This window comes from Pseudochaenichthys georgianus, chromosome 9, assembly GCF_902827115.2.
Source record: "Pseudochaenichthys georgianus chromosome 9, fPseGeo1.2, whole genome shotgun sequence".
Classification (NCBI taxonomy): Eukaryota; Metazoa; Chordata; class Actinopteri; order Perciformes; family Channichthyidae; genus Pseudochaenichthys; species Pseudochaenichthys georgianus.
Genome location: NC_047511.1, coordinates 44658323 through 44674801, shown reverse-complemented (window position 1 = coordinate 44674801; position 16479 = coordinate 44658323). Strand labels below are relative to the sequence as shown.

The following is a 16479-nucleotide window of genomic DNA, read 5'->3' as shown; positions in this document are numbered from 1 at the left end:
TTGAAGGTGGTGAGGTCGGTGCAGTCTCTGATGGGTTGCGGGAGTGAGTTCCAGAGGGAGGGGGCAGCGACGGAGAAGGCTCTGTCCCCCCAGGTCCGGGGATTGATGCGGGTGGGGATGGATAGTTGGCTTCTGATGAGCAGAGGCAGCGGGAAGGGGCGTGGTGGTGCAGCAGGTCTGTGAGGTAGGGGGGGGGGGGGGGGCGTGGTGGTGCAGCAGGTCTGTGAGGCAGCGGGAAGGGGCGTGGTGGTGCAGCAGGTCTGTGAGGTAGGGGGGGGGGGGCGTCGTGGTGCAGCAGGTCTGTGAGGTAGGGGGGGGGGGGGCTGATTGTTGAGGGCTTTGTGAGTAATCAGGAGGACTTTGAAGTTGATTCTTTGACGGACGGGGAGCCAGTGGAGGACGGGAGTGATGTGGTCTCGGGAGCGGGTGTGGGTCAGGAGGCGGGCAGCAGAGTTCTGGATATGTTGGAGTTTATTGATTAGGTTGGATGGTATGCAGTAGAGCAGGGGTGGGGAACCTTTTTCCTCTCAAGGGCCATTTCAATTTTTTCAACATCCTCCGAGGGCCGTACAAATTATTGACCTCTGCTTAAAAATCACAGCACATTCATTTGGCCTTTCTTTCATGTTGTGCAAAGAAAAAGCAACCTCTTGATCCAGATATCTTGCCATGACTCGCGCACGCATTCACGTGCACGGTTGTGGCATGACCACCAAAGCAGAAAGATATGGACACGAGATGTGTGCAAATGTATTTAGTTTCCTATCCATGTGAAAATGATTTAAGTGGGGGGGGACCTAACCTCCTCTAGGGGGGTCCGGGGGGCATTTTTTTTAAAATATTGAAGTTAAAAGCATCAATCTGGTGCACTTTGAGAGCAAAATGAAGAGATCTATGGAAACATCTCTCAACACCCAGATGAAACAGAACTGTAAGCAGATTTACTTTTTCTTTATGGATATTTTACAAATCACTCTCCTTTCAAACTGTATTCTTGTTTATTAATAACAACTTTTTTTTACTGTCATATAGTATTTTATACCCGTTTACTTTATTCTCTTGTTTTTTTCTAACTATAATGATCATATACAGATGTGCCTTTACCTCACTGGTTAGAGAAAAAGCTTCTTATATTCGTTAGCATAGCTAGCTAACCAGATGCTAATAACAACACAGTTATTGACTGTATGATCAGAATGACAGATGAACAGATCGCGACTGGGCTTTCAACTAAAGACACAGACACGCAGAAACTGCGGCATGTGTAGCCTACGGATTTATGGGTACTGCAATTTTTTGAAGTCCCGGATTGGCGTTCTGGTGCTCTCCGTCAGCACTGCACCCCTGTCAGACGAGACATATACCACGTGATGACACGTTAGGCTCGTGTTGTGTTCAAGGACCATGACCGTTGCCAGGAAAAACAGGCACTCGCTTGTTTAATTATTTTGCGGTCTAGATTTCTTTAATCTTTTTCTTTTTTGCGTGTGTTTATAAATTACCTCGAGGGCCAAACCAAATGGTCTCGCGGGCCGTATACGGCCCGGGGGCCGGAGGTTCCCCACCCCTGCAGTAGAGGATGCTATTGCAGTAGTCGAGTCGTGATGTGATGAATGCATGAATCAGGGTTTCAGCAGCAGAGGAGGAGAGTGATGGGCGGAGACGGGCAATGTTTCTAATTTTAATGTAGGTTAAGATATCCAGCAGTAATAGCAAAATTAGCTCCAAATGTACCATTGATTAACACATTAATCAACCAAATATCATAATGCAGTAATTTAATATGATTTTGAAATGGTTAATTACACACAATAAGTACTTTTACTTTTAATACGTTAAGTATATTTTGATGCTAATACATTAACGTGTAATGGGTTTTAAAGTTTTAGTTTTGCCATTTTTTCACATAAATGTCCGACCCCCATGGATGTGATCAATCCTAAGCCGTTAAATGCTACCGTCAACATGTTTAGCCTGTTAGCATGTTCTAAATAGCCTTAAACATAAAGCCTTTACTGATGAGGCTGATGGACAAGTCACCACAGTAAATTGTCTGGGGACCATGAATGTCTGCTAGAAATATTTCACTGAATAGGAAGTGAGAATGTTGACTTACATCTGATGCTAGAGGAAAAGTTATGAAATTCCTTAATGTTTGTTGAATGTTTTTGTGCAAAATGCGATGGCAATCTAACCCAACAGTTGTTTAGATGTTCCTGTCTGGACAAGTGTGCCCAAAGTGTGTGGAATGCTTGCGCGAAAACGTCCAACAGTTGTTAAAATAATACTGTCTGTTCTAAAGTGCGTGCACAAACATTGCTAACTCAGTGTGTTTGTGTCTGGGAGGATGTAGCCTACAAAGAGGAGTAGCTCCGGTGGTACGAAACAGTGTGTAGTATATTATTTACTGTGTAATATGTCGCTGCAAAGTTCTGTGTGTGTAGAGCTTAATGCTCAACATACAGTAGTTTAGCCTGTTTACGTGCTAGCATGTACAAAATTGCCTTAAACATAAATACAGATGTGGATGTTGGACAGAGTGTTAAATGCTGGTGCCAAATCTCACGTGCAATCCATCCAACAGTTGTTTAGATATTTCTGTCTGGACCAAAGTGTTGGAAGAAACACTGCAATCCCAAGAGTTTCGCCGCAAGCGTGGCTAAAAATATTAGCCTGCTAGCTCAGACCCGGGCCCCAGTGTTGGGGGATCGTGTGGGTGTTCATGTGCACATGGAGCCAGTTTCTGCACCTGAGTTTGGCCTGTTAACATGCTAGTATGTCCGAAACAACACGGAACATAAACCCACACAGATGAGGCTGATGGAAATGTAATTTGTCTGGGCATCACCAAATTCATTGGGACAAATTAGCACGGCAGCTAGCATGGATAAAGATATGAGTTTGCTAGCTCAGAAAACATGTGCCAGTGAGTGTATTTGTGTGTTCGGATCATACTTGCCAACCCTCCCGATTTCATTGCCCTCTCCCGGTTTCTGACAAAATCAGATTTACATTTACTCAGGACTGTTTCCACTCGGACTTTAATACAGCTACACCATTGTTTGGTTTCCATGGTAGCACGCGCAACTGAAAGTCTGAGAGGGTGAGGAAGATAGTCACAGAAAACAGAACAAGAATCGACAACTCCACCCTCTGCTCACTCCTTTCCTGAGCAGCCCACACTATGCTCCATCAAGGAAGGTGCTACAGGCCGCGAGGCAGTGCACTTAGAACTACAATAAGCATAATGTTAATCTAATACAGCTCCGGCGATCCACTTGCACACGCCCCCCCCCCCCCGCGGTGGTTTTCAAATCCTCCCGATTTCTGAGGTCTCAAGGTTGGCAAGTATGGTTAGGATGTAGCTCCAGTGAGAACAAAATAGTGTGTTCCATATTTACTTTTGTATGATGTTCAAAACGGTGTGATGCAGCTTAATGCTCAACATACAGTATAGTTGTGTTTGTGAGCCAATGATCTGGCCGGCACAGATGGACGACTTTAGTGTCGCTTAATCGGGTGTGTAGACTCTCAGATGAATTATTTTATGATTTTAAGCCACAAAGCTTTGGTGACATTTAGATCACAGCAAACTACTGGTGCTAGAAATATGGACCTTCCTTTTTTTGATCATATTATCAAATGCTGCTGTTAATCCCTATGATTTGTTGACTGCTTCTAAACTATCATTACATGCACAACAATCTGTATTATTATCTTGTTTTCCCAGCATTGCTTGCTCAAGCCATAATGGCATTGTGTTTATTTACCTTTCAAATTAGCCTGCGTTAAGATTAATCCCTGAAATGTACTGTTCACCTAAATGTGCTTTGCCAGGAAAAAGACGCTTAATAACTTCACCCTCTCTCCGCTCGAGATAAACAGCCGTACAATTGCTCACATAATGAATATTCCTGTAATCTGTCAGAGTCTATTCTGCTTGGTGCACACTGTGCTCAGACAGGAAAACGTGGTATGTCATCCGGTGCAAAATCTAATTACATTCAATTAACTTTCCTTCCCCAAAAAACATTAATATCAGCGTTGCTAATGTAAGCAGAAAAGCTGCTTTATCAATTTGTTCTTGAATCATTCCTTCTTGTAAAGCTGAAGATACATTCGGCCTATTCCCCCTTTCTCCTATTTTAATCAACATGTTTAATTTTACTTCATAGCCATACAAATACCATGGATAGATGAATACGTTCTTTGCAGGAAAAACTATAATCACTACTTTTATTTATGTGTGTTTTATTTAAATGTGAGGCGTATAACACAAAATCAAAATATACAATACACTATAATAGACTAATCTACTACTGAAGAAACTCTAAACATTATATATACATTCAGGAGCATAGTGACATCACTACGCAACACTCGTTTCTATTGGCTAGCGGTCCAACACATTGTACGTGATAGCCTAAGGGGCGGGACATCTCTAAGCGGTTGACCAATCAGAGCAGACTGGGCTCTGGTTTCAGACAGAGGGTGAACAGAGGTGCTGCACATTAAAGCATGGAGACATGTCCCAGTAGAGACACTAGATACTGATATACACCTGAACATCAGCAGGAGAGGACTCTTTAAAGTAGAGACACTACATACTGATATACACCTGAACATCAGCAGGAGAAGACTCTTTAAAGTAGAGACGCTACATACTGATATACACCTGAACATCAGCAGGAGAGGACTCTTTAAAGTAGAGACACTACATACTGATATACACCTGAACATCAGCAGGAGAGGACTCTTTAAAGTAGAGACACTACATACTGATATACACCTGAACATCAGCAGGAGAGGACTCTTTAAAGTAGAGACACTACATACTGATATACACCTGAACATCAGCAGGAGAGGACTCTTTAAAGTAGAGACACTACATACTGATATACACCTGAACATCAGCAGGAGAGGACTCTTTAAAGTAGAGACACTACATACTGATATACACCTGAACATCAGCAGGAGAGGACTCTTTAAAGTAGAGACACTACATACTGATATACACCTGAACATCAGCATGAGAGGACTCATTAAAGTAGAGACACTACATACTGATATACACCTGAACATCAGCAGGAGAGGACTCTTTAAAGTAGAGACACTACATACTGATATACACCTGAACATCAGCAGGAGAGGACTCTTTAAAGTAGAGACACTACATACTGATATACACCTGAACATCAGCAGGAGAGGACTCTTTAAAGTAGAGACACTACATACTGATATACACCTGAACGTCAGCAGGAGAGGACTCTTTAAAGTAGAGACACTACATACTGATATACACCTGAACGTCAGCAGGAGAGGACTCTTTAAAGTAGAGACACTACATACTGATATACACCTGAACATCAGCAGGAGAGGACTCTTTAAAGTAGAGACACTACATACTGATATACACCTGAACATCAGCAGGAGAGGACTCTTTAAAGTAGAGACACTACATACTGATATACACCTGAACATCAGCAGGAGAGGACTCTTTAAAGTAGAGACACTACATACTGATATACACCTGAACATCAGCAGGAGAGGACTCTTTAAAGTAGAGACACTACATACTGATATACACCTGAACATCAGCAGGAGAGGACTCTTTAAAGTAGAGACACTACATACTGATATACACCTGAACATCAGCAGGAGAGGACTCTTTAAAGTAGAGACACTACATACTGATATACACCTGAACATCAGCAGGAGAGGACTCTTTAAAGTAGAGACACTACATACTGATATACACCTGAACATCAGCAGGAGAGCACTCTTTAAAGTAGAGACACTACATACTGATATACACCTGAACATCAGAGGAGAGGACTCTTTAAAGTAGAGACACTACATACTGATATACACCTGAACATCAGCAGGAGAGGACTCTTTAAAGTAGAGACACTACATACTGATATACACCTGAACATCAGCAGGAGAGGACTCTTTAAAGTAGAGACACTACATACTGATATACACCTGAACATCAGCAGGAGAGGACTCATTAAAGTAGAGACACTACATACTGATATACACCTGAACATCAGCAGGAGAGGACTCTTTAAAGTAGAGACACTACATACTGATATACACCTGAACATCAGCAGGAGAGGACTCTTTAAAGTAGAGACACTACATACTGATATACACCTGAACATCAGCAGGAGAGGACTCTTTAAAGTAGAGACACTACATACTGATATACACCTGAACGTCAGCAGGAGAGGACTCTTTAAAGTAGAGACACTACATACTGATATACACCTGAACGTCAGCAGGAGAGGACTCTTTAAAGTAGAGACACTACATACTGATATACACCTGAACGTCAGCAGGAGAGGACTCTTTAAAGTAGAGACACTACATACTGATATACACCTGAACATCAGCAGGAGAGGACTCTTTAAAGTAGAGACACTACATACTGATATACACCTGAACATCAGCAGGAGAGGACTCTTTAAAGTAGAGACACTACATACTGATATACACCTGAACATCAGCAGGAGAGGACTCTTTAAAGTAGAGACACTACATACTGATATACACCTGAACATCAGCAGGAGAGGACTCTTTAAAGTAGAGACACTACATACTGATATACACCTGAACATCAGCAGGAGAGGACTCTTTAAAGTAGAGACACTACATACTGATATACACCTGAACATCAGCAGGAGAGGACTCTTTAAAGTAGAGACACTACATACTGATATACACCTGAACATCAGCAGGAGAGGACTCTTTAAAGTAGAGACACTACATACTGATATACACCTGAACATCAGCAGGAGAGCACTCTTTAAAGTAGAGACACTACATACTGATATACACCTGAACATCAGAGGAGAGGACTCTTTAAAGTAGAGACACTACATACTGATATACACCTGAACATCAGCAGGAGAGGACTCTTTAAAGTAGAGACACTACATACTGATATACACCTGAACATCAGCAGGAGAGGACTCTTTAAAGTAGAGACACTACTGATCTGAACATGAGAAGAAAAGGTATTAAAGCTGTTAAAAATCATTTAAAGCTCAGAATGTCAGAAGTACATGACACAGACTCATATCTCCTGTGAGTGCAAAAGATGAATCATACAAAAAAAAGAATACATTTATCTGTGGCCTTCTCTTGCTCTTAGCTGCGTTTTAAAATATCACTGAGATTTTCATGACCCAAAAAATAAAAGGTCAGTAAGAAAACACGAGTCGGAGTAAAAAGCACAGTCTTCATGTTCTCCTTTCATGTTACAACGTAGTGACTCAGAAACAAGTTGGATAGCACTCCTTCTCACCGTCCTTCTTTCTATTTGCAGAGACACAAAATGATGACATATAGTGGGTCTGGTCTCCTTGGTAACGAAAATGATCAAAAAAAGAAAAAAACCTGAAAAGGTCAGGAGTAAAAATGGGAGGAAGTGGAGAATAAGATTCCTCCCCCCGACATCAGAGACTTCCTCTCAGCTTATTTAATTTGTCCAGGGTGTCCTTAGATGGAGAGTGTGGGGAGATGACGCAGATGACGAAGGAAGAGGAAGATAAGACTCCCTGGCACCGAACAGACTTGAGTCCTTGTATAGTAATGAAGAGAGAGTTAGCACAAGCATAAATATTTAAGTTAGCTTTTTGGGATTTTGCTAAATGAGTTTGAAAGGGATGCTGACCACAGTATTTCAACATCTTGGTGGGCAGTAATAGCCGTAATACACGCATATTTGTGAAGGGGTGAACTCAGAGGCATGAACTCAAATGCACAACTCAGACTCAGACTCGGGTGGTATTCAAAAATAAAGACTTTACTGGAATTAACAAAAACAAGAAACACAAAATCACTCTTCCGAGGAAAGACTAAATGCAAAAATCGTGATCTTGAGAAAACAGGATACGACCATAGAGCAGGCTTGAACGTGGTCATGAATAAGAAACGAACTAACACAATATATACACAAGGTGAGGGGAACAGGTGGAAACAATCAGGGCGGGGAAACCAATCACGAAGACAGGAGACACAAAGGGGCGGGGACATGGAGTTCTGAAACGAGAGGAGGAATACTTTTTACAATAACGGCCCGTCCACACTACGGCAGCTTCAAAAACGGTTTCCAACGCGTCTGCCCATTCACTTTCAATGGGGTGACGTCACGTTGCCTCGCTTTTCGCCGAACTGAATTGTGGGTAGCATAGTGGTCCGTCTCGGGGCGTCAGAAGTTGAACATTGTTCCAGCGCCAGCTAATCAAATCCCGTTTCTGAAAATCTGACAGCTCAAGCCGTAGCCAATCAAACCGCGTCTAAGCTGGGAGAGATATCCCGCCGTTCATTTCTATATTTCAAAAAAAGATGGAGGAGAAACTAACTATCGCTGTAGCAAATCACCCGGTTTTGTATGACCACACCCTCTTCACCTACCGGGATACAAACCGGAGGAAGCAGGCATGGAGGGAGGTGGCAGAGACAGTGGGGGAAACTGGTAGGTTTTCGCCTGTTTGGGGAGTTTATATATATATATATATTGCTCGCATAAAATCCCCGGGGGTTTTTGCTTTGTATGTCGGGGGCGGGAGATTCATGTGATTGGTTGTTGGTCGCGTTGCTCGAATAAAATCCCCAAGCTTCAGACACGCCCAGCTCCAAGCTTTTTTTGAAGCTGTAGTGTGGACGGGCCGTCAGACAGAGGGCACAGAACAAAGGGACATGACAAAACTAATACAAAGAATAGACTTTCATGATAAGTTTCCGAGACATGACAATATTAAAATGTTTTTCAAGAACATATTTCACTGAGGGTGGACGAATTAAAAGTTGTGGCATGAAGAGAGAGGTTTATCGAGGCTTTTTCCAGCCGCACCACAGTCCTGGTCACCATGGCTGCAGCGATAATGGAAGTCCATTAAACATCTGACCGGGAGCGAGAAAATGGTTAAATGCATAACAAGCAGGCAAAATCCTCTCAGAAAGTAAATGACGTCACGAGGCAGACACAGACAGACGTGTCCTTAAATCAACTTGAAAAACATTCAGCATGCTTTCGCCCCAAAACACAAGGTGTGACGGAAATACTTTGCTTACTGATGAGCTTCCTGGTCAAACAGTAAAGCGTGTTTTTTGTTAATGAATATGTAAATGTTGTGCTTGACCTCGTTTTTTGGCTTATATAATAGTTATTTTTAGATGAGGCCTTGAGAATTAAGGTTCCGCTCGAGAATATTAACTACAAGAAACAGTAAGACATAAAGGACGGAAAGATCATAGTCTGGGTTTAATGAAAAACTCTACCGTGACTTCAAGCGAAGAGACGCATTGTTTATTTTTCATTCGGAGCAAAGCACAGTTTATATCGTCACAGTTTCGCTCTTTACATTTCTGTCATGGTAGATAAATATTGCAGGACAATATTTTAGTAAAACAAACACATTTTCGAAGACACCAGAGGGACTAAAAATGGCCTGATGACTTAAAGAATTATGCACACTAAAGAGAGTGATACAATTTGCATTTCAGAGTAACCAAGGAAAGATATTAGAACAGTTTGGCTAATATGTTGGCTTTAATGAGGGGCTGAAGACAAATAATGCACAAATATTACAGGAAAAAAGAGAATATAGTTGAAGCCGTGCACTGTAAAGATGACATATTTCATTTCCAGGTTCATATCAGTTTTAGTGCCTTTACTGTGACTCACTGATAGGAGGACTCAAATGCACAACCCGGAGACGAAAGGGTTTGAGGAAAAAATAAACTTTAATGGATCAAAAAACTAAGAAACACTCTTTACAGAGGGAGTGACAAAAACGGTCACAAAACAAAACGCTCTCATGGAGGATATCACAAAGGTACTTGGTCTCTCTATGGCTGCTTGGATCCGACTTCTTGGCATGACGAACAAGACGAACTGAAAACAGACAAGGGGAGACAGGACAATATATACAAGAGGTAAGTGGGAACAGGTGGCAACAATCAGGGGCGGGGCAGACGCTGACGATGGCGGAAAACAAGAACCAAGGAAGTAAAGGCACCTGGAATGAGACGAGGAGTACAACATAAAACAGGAAGTGAAACAAACAAAACAAACATGCGACAAATACATAAGAAACTAACATAATTGACGGGACACAACACTTGTTGCCATACTTTAGTGTTCAAAAAGCTCTGAACTATGAACTCTTTCTTAACCCTTGTTGTGTTCGGGTCTCCCGGGACACGTTTCAAGTTAAAATTATATAATACGCTCTACAGTAGTTTTCTGTATCGCAACAAGGCTTCCTGATATCCTCCACAACAGCTATAAACACTAAACTGATTTTGACCATTGTAGCCAAGTCTGAAGGTCTCTAAAAGAAAGGGTATCATTTGGTGTTGGGGTCTGGGGAGACCCAGCAGCATTGTTTTGGGTGACTCTGTGTCAAATTTGGCCCAATCAAGATCCATCTTTGACTTTAGACACCCCCCCCTGGTACACACATGCAGCTGCTTTGCCTGATGCTGATTTTTATGACTGATTGAACCACAGCAATATTGTTTTAGAGTTTTTATATGTTTAACTGCTATGCCTGTCATCTTTGCTCTATGTGTTCGTGTTCTGGGGTCTGTAGTGCCCGGAGTCTGTCTTTTTCCTCCCCATCCCCTCAGGAAGCCACTACCACTACTACTACTACTACTACTACTACTACTACTGCTACTACTACTGCTACTACTGCTACTACTACTACTACTACTACTACTACTGCTACTATTACTACTACTACTACTACTGCTACTACTGCTACTACTACTACTACTACTGCTACTACTGCTACTACTACTACTACTGCTACTACTACTACTGCTACTACTGCTACTACTGCTACTACTGCTACTACTGCTACTACTACTGCTACTACTACTACTACTACTGCTACTACTACTACTGCTACTACTGCTACTACCACTACCACTACCACTACTACTACTACTACTACTTCTACTACTACTGCTACTGCTACTACTGCTACTACTACTACCCCCCCTCCCTTCATCCACTGGAACAATAATTTTACGCAACATGCACCTGGTCTCCCCTCCCGCTGCCCCCCTCCCCTCCCTCTGCCCCCCTCCCCCCACGGGAACTCGACCTTTCTCAAAGAATATGTACACTAACACTTGAACCTGAACTCACACATGCACGTGTGCAATATGTGGTGTGATGCGTTTTGAGGCCATCAAATTAAATTGCAACAGGATTGTACGGTTATGAAAGCATAATAAGTTAGTTATGAGTTAAAACAATAGTGTGACTGAGATAAATCATGGGTCATAATTGACCCGCGAACACCATGAACGGTAACAGCTTTTGAACACAACACAAGTGTTAAGGAAACAGGGATTTTAGCCTCTGCAGACCATTGACACACAGGAAAGGGAAACCCCGAAAAGTATAATAGAGCCCCTTTAAATTCTTGACATGGTAGAAAAGTGTTTCCATTTTTTCCATCAAATATGAAACCACAGCATAATTGGATTTGCAAGGTTGAAATATGAATGTAATTCCTCGGAGACAAGGTTGTCCAGAGACAGAAATGCAGACTAAAGATAATAATGAAATATTATGCATACAGCGTTTGAATGGTAGAGCAACCAAGGGGAACATATTAAACTGGTTGTGTCAATCGTGAGGTATTAGAGGAGAAGAAGTGATACATATAGTCAAAGAGCTACACCTTAAATCCCTGCCATGCTACATACGTTTGTCTCAGCTTTCAACTCGGGATTTGAGGCGGAAAAAAGCACTAACATTAGAGGAATAAAGATACGTTTTTTCCTATTGTACGCCAGCTTAACCCCGTTATTTCAGTCGTCAAGGAGTCTGTGCACTGCTGAAAATATAGTTTGTTCAACCCATGGATCACAGATGGAGATATGATGTGTGTGAGTGCTTTTGAAGTGTCTTGAGGACTGGAAGAGCCGAGAGGAGCTCTCCATTATCTGATCACAGAGGTTGAAAGAACCGTTAAAAAGGGTGAGGTCCACTGGGATGGGGAATCTGAAGAGTGACACTAAAAGAGAGGAGAAAACGTTAAATAATGCATGTGATGGGAATTATATTTCCTTCCACTTAAACTTAAGAGGAAGATACTGTCTTTAGATATTTGAAATATATATAAAGCATGTTCTGGCCAGGGAGGAGCAGCGAGAAGCAGCAATAAGACAGTAAAAGGCTGGAAGAGAATTAATTCATGATTGCAAAAATAGACAAAATCACAACGACATTATTGTTGGTTAATGGTGAAGAAAAGCAGTTTGATAGCTTGGAGTTGAGATAATGAGCTCTAAACGCACGTTTTTAAAGCTTTGTAAATGCTTATCTGTTAATCATCTGCATACAATGGCATCAGTATAATCTTTTACATTTTAGAATCATCATTTCACAATTATAATCATTCAGCTTTTATTTATTTTAGATTATTTTAATACAAAGGTTTTCAGTATAACCTTTAAATTGAAATATTAGTAACACTTTTATTGAAGATATTTTTATTTGCCATCTTGTAAAAGTGTTTTAAAGAGGACCTATCATGCAAAATGCACTTTTTGATGTCTTTTATATAAACATGTGTCACAATAAAATAAAACCCTCTCTCTTTTCCTCCGAACCCAAATCTCTAAAAACGGGGCTACAACGGAGCTGATCCAGATTTGCGTCCGATATGATGTAATATCTGAAATGTGGACCCACGGCCCAATCAGAAACGTTGCTATCAGAAACAATGCCCGACTGTTTTGGACGTAATATGGTCGGTGTTTACATTAGCATCGCTAACACTCAGAGCTAACCTGTACTGGAGAGCATGTGTGTGAAGAAGCAGGAAGTAAAGAGGAACTCACCTTGTGGTATAACCGGCAAGAGAGAAAGCCTTTGAGCTCCAGATTGTTTCAGATCCTTGATGATCCATGATATGGCGTTTCATCACGGCAGTATCTACCGGTAGAATCTCCTGCATAAGCTCCGCCCCTCTTTTTTAAATACATTTTCAAGCTTTATTCCCCAAATCAGCACTTTTGAAACAGGAAGTGAAATAGAGGGATATGAGGCATGGATAAAATGGGTGATCTGTTTGGTATTTTGAGCAAAACACTTGTTTTTTATATATTTTTATATATCTCAGACCTATGCTATTGCCTAAAAATAGCATGATAGGTGACCTTTAAAGAAAAAGAAACGAATAAAAAAGTTATTAATACAACCCTTAAATGCATAATATATTTTAAGGAAAAGTAATATTCTTTTTGAATTTTTCTATCTTTTAAAATGTTTTTTTTAAATAATGTCCACCAAAAAACGTTCATGAATATAGTATATATTATTTTTTCAGGAAAAGAAATGCATTATTCAAATTATAATTCTACATTTATTTTATTGCCGCACCTTTTCAAACCTTTTTTTAAATTATTCGTCAACATCAAAATGTTTTCATATAACCTTTAGAGGAATAATATTTATTTTTGGAAAAGCAATAATTGGTATTCCCCTTTCTTCAAAACCTTAAAATGGACCTATCATGCTATATTGGAAACATATATTGTCGGGCCATACCTATACAAAACATGCCAATACCAAACAGATCACCCATTGTAACCATGCCTCATACTGCTCATACCCCTCTTTTGCAGCCCTGTTAGAGAAACGCGGATTTTGAGGAGGCGGAGCTAATGCCTGATCAGAATTCTACCGGAGATAAAGTTAAATTCTGCTGTGATAAAACGCCATTCTGTTCTAAACCACATCAAGGATTATTTCTGAAACAGTATGGAGCTCAAATGCTTTTTCTCTTGCAGGTTTATCCCAAGGTGAATTTCTTTTTTTATTTCCTGCTTTTTAAACACATGTGCTCTCCAGTACACGTTAGCTCTTAGTGTTAGCGAGGCTTGCTAACGTAAACAAAGACGAGATTACGTCCAAAACACGTCAGGCATTGTTTCTTTCTGTGGGTCCGCCGCCGATTTGACGTCATATCGGCAGCAAATCTGTATCCGCTCGATGTACCCCGTTTTAAAAAGATTTGGGTACGGAGGAATAGAGAGAGGGTTTTATTTTCTGACGCTGCATGAGTTCCCCGACGCACCGGGGACACATGTTCATGTATAAAATACATCAAAAAGTGCATTTTGCATGATAGCTGCCCTTTAAGTATTTTACATACACAAGTTATTAAGGACAAATATCTTTAGAAAAATAAATATGTTTTATTTCGTACTTTGTAAAAATGTTTTATTGTTATCATTTAAAAAAAAAAAATCACATTTAAGGTTTACTTTTTAGATGTTTTGTCTAAATGTAAACCCTATCAATATCACCTTCCAAGGAATAATCTGGACCTAAATGTTTCACCTCTTCATCCTGTTCGTCTTTTAAAACTATTTCAACCGTCGCAGGTCGAAACAGGTATACACTTTCCCCCCTCCGTCGTTAAACTACATGTTTAATGAACTCGATTATTTTCAGTGCACTAGACTGTGAAGTCACGGGTCTTTTCCTCTGAGTCTGTGTTCTGCTCTACAAAGCTGGAAGATCACTTCTAACAGTTTTGTTTTGTAAATGTATTCCCTTCTCATCTGTGGCATAGCTAAACTATATCACATCTTTACGGTACGTCCATTCACTTTGAATGGGGTGACGTCACGCTTTGCCCGAACTGCATTGTGGTTGCGTGGCTTTGCCTCCGTTGCTCGCTTCGAAACTTGAGAACAGTTCAACTTTTCAAGCGTCGACGGAAGCGCCAGCCAATCAAATCATATGCCAGTACAAGCTCAAGCGTCTAGCCAATCAAACCACGTGCCTGTGTGTCCGGGGCGGGACATTATTGTGATTGGTTGTTGGTCGCACGCCAGACACGCCCACCGGCAAGCTTCAACGCGACGCTGCCGTGTGGACGTACCGTCATACCTACCTGGACTTGTACATTTATATTCAATCTATGTAATAGTCCATCCCTCACATACTTTATATATAATATCCTGCTTTATATTTTGTCAGTTTAAATGTATAATTAAACATGTATATTTTCAACTTTTTTAATGCTATTTTATTTCTATTGAGATGTTTACATTTTGGAATGTTTATTTCTGGTCTTTTACATTTTCTATATATTATCCATGTCTTTTTATGCTGCTGCAACGCCAATATTTCTCAAATTGGGATTAATAAAGTACTTCTTATCTTATCTTATCTAAAACCACCAGACTCAGGGACAGTTTCATCCCACAGGCCATAAGACTGTTGAACACCTGCACTTTTGAAAGAACGTCCATAACATTCACCTGTTGGCAACTGTTACGTCCCAACTAGGGGAAGAGGAAAGCAACATACATTGGAATATATCCTTAAAGGTGGGGTAGGTCATTTTGGAGAAACCAGCTCGAGTGCGCTAGAATTTGAAAATACACAGCCGGAAGAAATCTGCCACTTCCTCACAGAGCCCCTCCTCCAACACACAGCACATGACCAATGAGGGCACGAGATCAGTTTGTGCCCCGATGGAAGGCTGACAGGCAGGTAGGCCATCCAGTTATTTTAGCCGGCTCAGATGATTGGTCGTGCTTTTTACAGCGCCACGGCTTCCACAGATGACATTTTTTTGTATGGATTTGTTGTCAAAGCACTTCAGATATTCATTGCTATCGGGAAGTTAAGAGCATTCCATGGAATATAACACAAAGTGTATCTCGAGCCGGTTTCTCAAACTTACCTACCCCACCTTTAATTATAAGGAGTTTATTAAATAACAGGTTAACAAAATTGAAGGCACGCAGCCTGAAACAAACAAGAGGGCGCAGGTTTAAATGAGGAACCAACAAAGGGAGGACTCTAAAAAGAGAGCCTAATTAAATACAAAGAAATAGATACTAACAAAGAAATAGCAACAAAACAACCCTCACTGTCAAAGTGGTACAAACTAACAAAAGGAGGCTGTAGGAAAACACAGCTAAGCTCGAGGACAACAGTCAATGTAATTCTAGGCTACTCGAGACACATCTAATCACAACAACTCTACACTAAATACGGACCCCACGAGTTAATCCCAGGTCACGGCTCTGTCTATGATTGAGGAGCAAGTAGCGAGAGGCGTCTGTTCACACGTCAGAGCCTCCCGACTGATCGTGTCCACAGGCTTTGTAGTCGTCTCCGGAAGGTGTGCGCTGGATGTGCGCTGGGATTGGAGCGCGTCGGGCCCGGCATGCTCCAATCACAACCTTCGGGGGCGGACCAGGAGATGAGTAGCCAATGACATCAGGGCAACGGCACAGCTCATTTACATAAAACGCAGTCGAACAGAATTAACAGGAACGGGGGAATCATATTCCAATTACTTGTATCTACACTCTTATTGCACTTTTTCTATTTTATTTGTATTTGCTTGCACTATTTTATCTGTTTTATTGTGTTGCACTGTTGGAGGAGCCTGGGACCTAAGATTTTCATCCACATATCTA

General features: G+C 41.2%; 1 protein-coding gene across 1 annotated transcript in view; it reads left to right on the top strand.

Moving 5' to 3' along the window:
• Positions 1 to 16479, top strand: part of htr7c (5-hydroxytryptamine (serotonin) receptor 7c) — a 54746-nt gene that overhangs the window by 20957 nt on the left and 17310 nt on the right. The window lies entirely within an intron of this gene.